Source organism: Rhinopithecus bieti, unplaced genomic scaffold (genome assembly GCF_001698545.2).
Source record: "Rhinopithecus bieti isolate Rb0 unplaced genomic scaffold, ASM169854v2 scaffold_2439, whole genome shotgun sequence".
Taxonomy (NCBI): Eukaryota; Metazoa; Chordata; class Mammalia; order Primates; family Cercopithecidae; genus Rhinopithecus; species Rhinopithecus bieti.
Genome location: NW_016804232.1, coordinates 3,990,069 through 4,001,918, shown reverse-complemented (window position 1 = coordinate 4,001,918; position 11,850 = coordinate 3,990,069).

The following is an 11,850-nucleotide window of genomic DNA, read 5'->3' as shown; positions in this document are numbered from 1 at the left end:
AAAAAAAAAAAAAAAAAAAAATTAAGGCAGCTCTGAAAACCAGGATCACAGGCAACATTTTGGAAAGTTCTTAGACATATTCCTAAAATTACTACCAAGTACATTTAGTTGTGGCTGGATTGAAATGCAGAATGGGTTTGTACATGCTTTGCCCTTCAAAATATAAGATTTCCCTTTACAAAGTAGGTAGGAAAAAGGTTCAAACTTCCCTCACTGTTTACTTCTAGCTGGGACATATGTGTTCTATAACTGATGGGAAAAAAAGAAAAAGGAAATGTGTATAGCCGTTACTGCCGAGGCACTGATTTCTGACACACACAATTATACTCATCAGATCCATTCAGTGCTCCACGAGTTATCACCATTCCCTTTTTACATTTGTGCCGAGGTTCCAGCTCAGTGGAGAAGCAGATCCATTTCATGGGCAGAACTTCCTGCCCACTCCTAAGGGGCACTGCTTCCTTCAGTTCAGTGCTGGTACTAAGCTGAAGAGCAACCCAGCCCTACAGTCAATTCTCTGACAACGTGAATCACAGGCATCTACACAAACCCAGCCCTTGAAGTGAACTCTTCGCATCTGTGTTCTATGCCTAAGTAAGAAGCAGAAGAGAACACATTTTACTCACAGGTAGATAGTTCCCTTCACATAAAATGCTATGGGTAGGAGTCAAGATATAAAGAGGCCTGGGACGGGGACCCTGGGCTGGGAGTTTTCCCTGGATGTATATGTTGAAGAAAGTCTATACTTAAATAAAATATATGTGTTTCCCTAATTTTTAGAGAACTGAGCAGAGAACAGGTGAATATTCCAATTAAATCCAGAAGAATCAAACTAGATGAATAATGAGAAAAGGGAAGTAATTGAGTGCATCGACCTGCTCCACTGCCTTCCATCTGGGAGAAGTCTTCATGGACCCAAGTGTAGGCGCACAGGACCAAGGGTCTGGGGCAGGGGGGGGTCTCACCATATTTAAGGATAATTAAAGAGAAAACAACCACAATAATGGTGTAGTATCTATGGGGGAAATACAGCACCACAAGGAAAAAGTATTATCTGGAAGTTTTGGAGGCACAGTTCACCTCTGGTAATTATTTTTGACAAGACACTTGAGAACATTTCAAAAAAGGGCTGATTGGTGTTCTCAGTAGGACATAGGAATTTAAAGCTCCCAGGAAAAGGAGAATAGACTTCTGTGAAAAGGTCAAAGCTAAAGAAGAGATATAAAACCAACAGCTTTAAGAAATTGATAGCTGAGAGGGAAATTGATAGTAAAATAATACTATTGCTTTATTTTCATATATGTATACATATACATATATACATAATATATATCATGTGTAATACATAAAAATGGAACAATGTAAGTTAAAATACTAATAGTAATATTAAGGTTAATAGTTGGATTCTTCATGATTTTCAGCATTATTTATGTTCTCTAAAGTAAGCATCTTTATAAATAGGAAAATAAAAGTGATTAATATTAATGCTGTTTTAATTATAAAGACAATATAATAATGTAATAGAAAAAATTAAAATAGGAAAATGTGTAACTCAATGACCCTGTTACCCTTTTGTGAACCCTCTGCCTTACTTCTTTCATATTAATATTTTACGTTTTAATAACACTATACATTAATTTTGTTTTTTATGTTTTCAATTTATGTTATTTAAGGATTTCTGTTCATTTTGTTTTGCTGCATAATCTTTATAAGTGTTTACGTTACAGTGGCAAGACATTCCACCAAAAAGCTACATAATAATGTGTTTAATGATTCCCTTATTGATGAACATTTAACAGACTTTCAAATTTTTTATTATGAATGATGGAAAACAAACACCTTTGCATAAACAGTCTTTTAATTCTTTTAGATTAGTTGCTTAATTTAGATTCCCTGCAATAATTATTATTCTTATTTAGTCCCAACAATAATTCTTCTAAATTAAACTTTATATCATTTTCATTTTACAGAAGAGGAAATTCAGCCTTAGAGAAGGTAAGTATCTTGCCTCAAGTCTCACCACTGATGTGTGCTAGAGTCATGCTCACACCAGGCAGTTTGCAAGGTCAGTTCACACTGCCCCATTATTTCAAAGATTATCATTGCTAATAGCCATGTCTAAAAGTTCCCACTTTATGGAATCTTTACTGGCAACTTGGTATTTATGTTACATTTTTGATGATTTAACAAGCAAGGGGGAAAATGATATGAAATTTTTGTCCTAATCTCAACATGCTACACAAAGGCATTGTTTTCTTTATTAAATATTGAGATCATTAAGAGTATTGTCTAAATATAGAGCAATTTCCTCTGAACAATGAGTAACTAGACTCCCTCGTACTCATCATATTACAGATTCAGGTAAGTAGGATCTATTCAAAACAAAAATCAAAGCAAAGCTGGGCACAGTGGCTCATGTCTATAGTCCCAGTTACTTGGGAGGCTGAGGTGGGAGAATCACTTGAGGCCAGGAGTTCAAGACCAGGCTGGGCAATGTAGCAAGATCTGTTCTCTTAAAAAAAATTAAAAATAGGAAAAAAGAATCAAAGCAAAATGAAAAAACACACAGCTCACCCTTGCCATGTGATGCTCTGTAACACCTCAGGACTCTGCAGAGTCTCCACCAGCAAGAAGGCCCACACCAGATATAGCCCCTTGAACTTGGACTACCTAGCCTCCCAAACTATAATAAATACATTTCTTATCATAGTTTAATAAGTAAATAAATTATAATAATAAATATATATGAGAGAGAGAGAGAGCCCAAAAGAATTTAAACTAAAACTAAAAATTCTTGCAAGAATAAAATTAATGTACTAAGAATAATCTATGTGTCATGTGGATACAATGTTGTTGTTGATTTTTTATTTTTTTGAGACAGAGTCTGACTCCATTGTCCAGGCTGGAGTGCAGTGGCATGATCTCAGCTCACTGCAACCTCTGCCTCCTGGGTTCAAGTGATTCTCCTGCCTTAGCCTCCCGAGTAGCTTGGATTACAGGCATGGGCCACCATGCCCGGCTAATTTTTATATCTTTAGTAGAGACAAGGTTTCACCATGTTGGCCGGGCTGCTCTGGAACTCCTGACCTTAGGTGATTCAACCACCTTCGCTTCCCAAAGTGCTGGGATTACAGGTGTGAGCCACTGGACCTGGCCTGGATGCAATATTTTAAATATAAATCACTAGACTAAAAAGCTTCTTCCAAAGGTCCCAGAAATAAAGGACTGTGGATTAAATGGACAGGCGTTTTGCATGAAGGCCATGACTTGAAACTGAAGGTTTTCACGTAAGGGTAGCCCTTCACAGTCTCAGATTGCCTTATATAAAAATTGCCTGTGTTCCTGAGGGAAAAAGGAGAAGTCATAAATAAGTTGCCAAAATGAGTTGTAAGAGAGTAAAGAATAAAGTAACCCCTCTGTATCTACATAACATCCAGACTGGAAAATACCTCTTTCACCCTGAAGTGTTCAATTCCTAGCTGTAAAACACCATGACCATCAGAGGACTGTATTTGTCATAAGAATGTGAGATTTTACATTTTGGCTTGGGGACACGTCTCAAAATAGGCCCCATTATTGCCACACATGCCTTCCTACTTGGACTCCTCTCTTTACCCATCAAAGTCCTCCCATGGAATCATGCAGGGAATAGGGTGGAAAAGGGGCTCAGGGATATACCAAGGAGGCCCTGATTGTGGTGGGCTGAACACAGGCAGACCTCCCACCGACGACACACATACACACATACACACACACACACACACACACACACACACACACGAGGCATGCATCTGAACCACAGACCAAGCAAGAGGGCTCATCAGCCTTCACGTCTGCATGCCATGCATAGACACTGCTGGACTCTGCCTCCCACACCTTCTGACTGTTTGCCAATTCCACATTGGCAATTTGCTTTGGATTCAATTTCTGGTTTCCAGGTCCTTCCTTGAACTTGATACTTCAGGTCCTCTCATGCTCCCACAACTATTACTCACCCTTTTCCCTCATGCAACTGCCATAGTTACTCAGCTGTATCTATTCCCATGTGGAACCCTGGCTAAGAGAACCAATTGCTGAGCCTAAAGCAAGCTCTTAGTTTCTGACTTTCTTGGCTTGGAAGGTCTGATAACCAGGATCCTTAGATGGTAATTCTTAGGCAGAATAATTGATACTAAGGGTTAGAAAAGTTCAGAATCTAGAGGCCAATGGAGAACCCAAAGGGACTGAAGAACTGTCCCAACGTTCACTGACATCTATACATTTTTGAGCACTTACTCTGAAATGAGCACAGCAGGCTTTGCAAAATTTTGAGAAGCACCAAATCACAATAATATGTTGTAAGATATGATGGCTTTTACTAAAAGAGTAGGAAGAGAGTAGAATTATGCCCTAGAGATGAGAGTCCTATCATTAACCTCTGTGCTTCAGTTTTCTTATCTGTAAAATCATCATAATAATAACAGTATCTAGCTAGTCTGTAGAATTATGGGATTAAGTGAGCAAACATTTGTCGAAGGGATAGAATGGCATCTGGTACCAAGATAATGCTTACTTGGTGCTGGCTATATTATTAACGTGTGGGGCAGTGGAGTAATGGGGTGATGGTGTCAGGGGTGAGGCCAAAGACTGTCACTTATCTAAATATTGCTCAACAATTATTTCATGTAGTTATTCTCCATGGAAACTAAGAGTTTCTACAGGAACCCAACCAAGTAATTTACATTTCCTTTGTACTCACCAGTATACAGTCTCGTACCATTAAAATCGGCAGAAGCTCGCCAATATTTCATGAAGCAACTTAATATACATACTTCTTTGCATACTCTTTTAATTTTGTCCTCCAAGTCTTTACATCCCTACAGCTACAAGTCCACGACATTAGTATTAAACGGATGTAGTAGAGTAATTTTTGATTTGCATTATTCCTTTTCATTTTTTGGTTTTGAAAACAGAAATTCAAATATTATACTCCTAGATCTTTAAGAGAAAGAAAAGGTAATAAGCAAAACAGAGACAATAGGCAAGCAAAGGGAGAAACATTTGTGCTTATTTCAATGTGATTCAGTAATAACGTATGGAGAAGAGTAAATCTGCAGGGGTGCAGTCGTTCTATCGCAGAAATAGTAGGTCTCCAGGAGTTCCATTAGTACCAATGCCACCAATGTCCTTGGGAGAAACTTCAAAGGGAACCATGGCCCAAGCCACTGGATATCTATGTAGGGAAAGAGATTAGGGCTATAGAGCAGTTAGCTTTGAGGAGGTCAGACCTCACCAGACAAAGAAGAAATCTGTGGTAATAAAACCTGCATCACCAGCAAATGCTGCTGCTGAAAATCACTGAATAATTTTAAAAGCATACTGATAACATGCACAGCATGCATACTTTATGCCAGGCTGTTTGCCAGTGTATTCTAAATGCTATGACAGGAAGGCATCTTGAAATACAAATGTCTGTACTTTTCTTCTCTTCCTTGTTCAGCTCCCATAGAACCTGAAGGAGAATAAGGACAGTTGAAATCCAGAGAGAAAGAAAGAGTCAGTGTTGGGTGCTAATTTCCAAAATAAGTTCTTGATCCCAGATCAGAAACAATACTTTTGAAAGCCCAAGTTTTTGATATGCAAGAGGAAGGTTTTTAGGAGAAGAAAAGGCTATTAAGAACCAAAAAGAGAAGGCCTTAGAGGAAGGAGGGTAGAACTTCTGTGCCAGGACAAGAAGCTGAAAAGAAGATGGAGGAAAACCAGACTCCCACGCTCCCCATGTGGACTTCACCCAGACTCCAAGGCTGGGACATTCCCCAGGAGCAGCTGAAGGGGGCCTGGGAAGGAGACCAGCTGTGCATGCCAAGCCAAGGCCTACAGACCATCAGGATTCAGCAGTCCAGTGAGAATGGAAGCTGGAGACAGCCATCCACTGAGGGCTGCCAGAAGAAGCACTTGGATGGTGGAGAGGAGAGAGTTGCTTTTAACAGCCCCTTTGCAGTGGGTGCTGCAGTGACATAGTTGAGGGAGTGGTGCACTCCTTCACTATTGTGTGACTTTGAGCAAATTACTTAACCAGTGGGTTTTAGAAGCAGAGCTTCTTTGAAGCAAGAACGTCATAGGGGAGTTGTTCTCAGGTAAATCTATACCGAAGGAAGCAGAATAGGATAGAATGGGATGGGATGGGATGGGATGGGTAGGATGGGATGGGATGGGATGGGGTAGAAGGGCAGATACACGGCTGCAGCTAAAGTTAGCCTTAAGAGACTCCATCACTCACCTGAGAGGAATTTCAGAAGTATATGATAAGGGAAATGGCAGTGAGGCAGAACTTAATAGGGGGAAATCGCTTAGAATTTATCAGAATTAAAGACATGAGTCTTCCTAGAACGTTAAATGTTTGTGGTAAAAATTAAAAGATAAATACTAAAATAGAAAGACAATCTATAACTCAACTTTGAAATTAGCAAGGTGAGAAAAGTAAAAAAAAGTATTAATCACAAAAGCAGGAAAAGAAACAGAAGCAAAGGGAAAATATGAATAAAAATACAAAATAAGATAGCAGAAATAAGTCTGAACACATCAATAATCATAATGAATATGAATAAATTAAACCCACCCATCGAAGACACACTATTTAGTTGTCTTGGAAAAACAAAAACAAAAGCCAAATATGTTTCTATGTTCCTTACATGAAACACTAAACACAAATACAAATTCAAAAATAATAAGATGGCAAAAGACATACTGGAAAATACATACCAAAAGGAAACTAGTGAAAAAAATATTTGTACAGATACTGGAAAAAATAGAATAAGATGAGAAGTCTAACACAGATAAAGAGACATACTATAAAATGATATAAAAAGAAACAAATTTCCAAGAAGAACCAATAATTGAGAAATTGAATGCACTTAAAAACAGAATCTCAAAGTACATAAAGGATTATGAAAGGAGTTAATAAATTTAGAAGTAATGGGGAAGATTTCAGGATATCTCTTTCAGAGCACGATAGATAAAGAAGACAAAAAATTAGTAAGATTATAATCAATTTGGAACATGTGATTAGAAACTCTACTCCTGAAAAAGAGAACATTCGGTTCTTTAGAAAACATACATAAAAACTGACCAATTATTAAGCCACAAAAGAAAACTCATGAATTCCAAGAAATTAATGTTCATGTATAAGGTTTTTTTTTACTGAAAACAATTGAATTAGATATCAACAACTAAAAGAGGAAAAAATACTCTGTAAACCAAAACAAACTTTTAAAAGACATTAATTAAAGAGAAAATCACAATCAAAATTACAAAATATTTAGAACTAACTGCAATCCAAGTGCTACTAAGCAAATCTTGAACAATGTTCTAAAGCAACATTGAGGCCGGGCATGGTGATTTACACCTGTAATCCCAAAACTTTGGGAGGCCAAGGCAGGAAGATCACTTGAGGTCAGGAGTTCAAGACCAGCCTGACCAACATAGTGAAACCCTGTCTGTACTAAAAATACAAAAAAGAAAAAAAAAAAATTAGGCAGACATGGTGGTGCGTGCCTATAGTCTCAGCTACTCAGGAGGCTGAGGCAGAAGTATTGCTTGAATCCAGGAGGTGGAGGCTGCAGTGAGCTGAGATCACACCACTGTACTCCAGCCTGGGTGACAGAGTGAGAATCTGTCTCAAAATAAAAAGCAACATTGAGAGGGAAAATTCTATCCTAACATACGTGTATGTGAAAAAACAGGAAATATGAAAATAAATGAGCTATGTGCTCAGCTCAGGAAGCTAGAAAAAGAACAGGGTAAGCCCAAAGAAAGCAAAAGGAACAAATAATGAAGATACAAGTAAAATTTTATGAAATTGGAAAAAAAAAAAAAAACCCCAGATGTAGTTTAACAAATTAAAAGGCAGTTCTCTGAAATGACTAATGGGATAATTACCCAGAATCAATTATCCAAAAAAAAGAAAAAAAAGAAAAAAAAAGAAGTTACAAAAGTAGAAGGAAGGAAAGATAAAATCACTGAAGCAAAATCTTTACTCTCCCTGCTAAAAGCATCAGGCCTAGACGGTTTGAACCATCTGTAATAAATCTTTAAGAAAAAGATAGTTCTTAATATTCTCAGTATTATACATATTGTGCCTAAGAATAATAAACTAGTGAAAGTTTTCCACTCATTTTCAGATGCTACTATGACTTGAATACTAAAGTTTAAGAAAGAGAATATTAGGTGAGAAAATTAGACTAACTTGTTTAAAATGGCAGACTGATCACATACATTTAACTTCTGTTTCTCCTAAAATCTCACTAAAATGTGAGAAAAGAAATATTTAAAAGGTATTAACTTACAAGGGTAAAGTGAGCAGGAAAAGACACAGCAGACAAAAGGCTAAGTGATGTAGCTCTTGGGGCATTAACTTGGCATGAAACCAGTTGTTCTGCAAATTCCCTGAGAGGGACAGTGGAGCTGAGATCCCTGCTGAAAACAGAGCACTTGGCAAATGCATAGTGGCTGAGAACCTTGGGATCCTTCCATCTAGGCACAGCCAGGGGACCACCTTCACCCCTATCTCATCCCATCCCATTCCCTAAAGAAAACCACGGTTTATTTCCTGGCAAATGGAATCTGAGAGGATATGGATGTCTTAGTCAGCTCAGGCTGTTATAACAAAATACCATAGACTGAGTGGCTTAAACAACAGACATTTATTTTTCATAGTTCTGGAGGCTGGCAAGTCCAAGACCAAGGTGCCGGCCAATTCACTTCCTCCTAAGGGCCCACTTCCTGGCTGGTGGACAACCACCTTCTCACTGTGTCCTCACGTGGCAGAGAGAGGACACTTGTCCCACCCTCAGGATCTCCTTAAGTATAATCACCTCTCAAAATTCCCTCCTCCAAATACCATCATATTGAGGTTAGAGCTTCAACATATGAATTTTGGAAAAGCACAAATATTCAGTCCATAAAATGGACTTCCCAAAAAGAGAATAAGAGAACATACATAAGTCAAGTTCCCCAGATTTTATTAATAATTAAACTCAGAAGTCCTCAAGTCCAAAATGGTTGAGAGAAATGGTCCTTTCCTATCTGAAATAAAAATGAAAACTCCTCACACCTTTCTTACATTATCTTTCTCTTTCGATTCCCCCTTCCCCCACCTTTCTCACTCTCCTCTTGCACTCACTCGCACACCCTCTCTCTCTCCACCCTAGACCCTAGTGGCCAATTTCCCTAGTTTAGTTCTTTTTCTTTCCTTTATCTGAGTAAAATTTGTTGCATTGAACTTTGTTTTTATGACACTTCAAATTACATGGAAGAAAACTACCAGGCGGGCACGTAGTTACGGTATGTCTCATTACACTGTGTGCTACTGCAAGACAGAGAACACATCTAACACACAGTAGGAGTGTAATAAAGATCTTAATAAAGAAATGCTTGGATGAAATAATTAGAGGGTGAGAGGCTGTTTTACCTATAAATGCACAAAACTTAGCACTGCAGAATTTGCTGTTTGAAAGGCTGTTAGGTTTTTATGTTTATGTGTTCTTACTGGCATATGTGAGTGAAAATGAGAAAAAATACAGGTCATCAGAGAATCTGGTGATTTAGAATTTTAGGGAGAAAGAGAAAGCTAATATTAGCTAATTTCTATTAGCTAATAGAAAGCTAATAGGATGTCCCGCCTGCAGCAAGAAACAAGCAAAGAACAAGCTTTCAATGACTGTCCTTTCTCAGGAGCCAGCAGACACTCCTAGATGCCTTTCTTTCTTTGCCAAAAGAACTCTGATTGTATTGCTGTATCAGGTGTCAGTGTTCTCAGGGTTTGAGCTGTAACTGGCATTCATGGTAACTCCAGTGCCCTCTGCCTCAGGAGGTGGGTGTCATGTGGCCCACGCCTGGCCAATGGACATACCAGAAAGTCTCCTGATAGGCTTCTGAGACAGGGCCCTTCATGCCTGCTTTCCTGCTTTTGGACATTGTTGGGTAGGGAAGTGCTGCTGGATGCCTGGATAGCCCATCTCATGACCATGAGGAGACAGCCAACACAATCAGAGTGAAGCAAACCCAGCAGCCTCACATTGCTGAGCTGCCGGAGTAAGTGATTTCAGAATTTTTTATCTCCAGATTTCTAGGTAGGTAAGTTAGCTATAACCTCTACAAATCATTTTATTCAGCTATTCTGTTTTGTTGTGGTCATTGCTGTTTTTGTTGTTGTTGTTGTATCTTTTATAGCAGAAAACTATCCTGATATATAGGACAAAAAAGACTCTGATCTAACCCATCAGACACTTGCAGCCTGTGCAGCATACAGTTGGGGGAATTTCAAAAGGCATGAAGATCTGCTGAGGCACGGTGGCTCATGCCTGTAATCCCAGCACTTTGGGAGACGGAGGCGGGCGGATCACTTGAGGTCAGAAGTAAGAGACCAGCCTGCCAACATGGTGAAACCCCATGTCTACTGAAAATACAAAAAATTAGCAGGGCGTGGTGGCACGCTCCTATAATCCTAGCTACTCGAGAGGCTGAGGCAGGAGAATTGCTTGAACCTGGGAGGACGAGGCTGCCGTGAACCAAGATCACACCCCTGCACTCCAGCCTGGGAAACAGAGTGAGCCTCCTTCCCCCCCCCAAAAAAAGACAAGAAGATGTTTATGATTTCTTGAAAAATCAAAAGGTGCAAGAATATACACATTGACTCACAGTGTCTTTCAACCCTTCCACATAAGAAATATCACAGCTCTCCCTTTTAGTTAACATAGGCACATAAACTTGTCACTGGCAAGGGGGAGGCAGTTTCTTGTTATGGTAATGACATGAAAGTGGCAGTAACTCCCTTTGAGCTCTTGTCATAGCCAGGAAAGAGCCTTTGCTTCTCTCATTTTTATCTACAGTAAGCACACAGAAGGTGTACACAAGACCAGCTATGCTGGATCTGCTGTTCTCAAGTTGCCAGGAGAGAGATGCCTTTGCCATGGGTCACCATGGTGATGGCACGTGGCCCATCTGGCATGTATGCCTCGGATAATTACAGGCCCAGGGACCTGAAGAACACTCCTTAGTCTAGCTCCATAGCTCTTGCCAAAGACCACATCCTGTGGTATTAATCATTTGGAAAAAAAAAAAAAGGTGCAGATATTCTGGTTTGCCTTGCAAGGCACTGCTCTGTCTGGGGAGAAACACTGGGTTCTATCTTCTGCCAGTCAGTAGGAAACGCAGAGAAAATGGAATCCCTCTTAGGTATAAAGGTAAATAAAATGTATGTAGCATTAATAACTTAAAAAGTCATGTTAGGAAAGTATCTTCAAAATTCTTAGGAGTGGATAAAACAACAAAAAGGTATTCGGGCTGATAAATAAGGACCATTTCCAAAGTGTGAGTTTCTTTAAATTAATTATTTAAAATGTTGCACTGTCATTATTTACAGATCCATAAAGTAACTCTTAAACATGCTGAACCAGTGAGACAGTCGGCCCCAGAAATTCTGAATTCACTTAGTGACTAGTTAGAAAACGAAGACTGGTCAAATGCAATAGCTCATGCCTGTAACCTCCCAGTACATTGGGAGGCCAGGGCAGGAGGATGGCTTGAGCCCAGGTGTTTGAGACAAGCCTGGGCAGCATGGTGATACCCCATCTTTACAAAATTAAAAAATTAGGTGGCTGTGGTGGCGTGTGCCTGTGGTCCCAGCTACTTGGGAGCCTGAGGTGGGAGCATCGCTTGAGCCTAGAAGGTTGAGACTGCAGTGACCCATGTTTACACCTCTGCACTCCAGCCTGGCTGACAGAGTGAGACCCTGTGAAAGAGGGAAGGAAGGAAGGAAGGAAGGAAAGAAGGAAGGAAGGAAGGAAGGAAGGAAGGAAGGAAGGAAGGAAG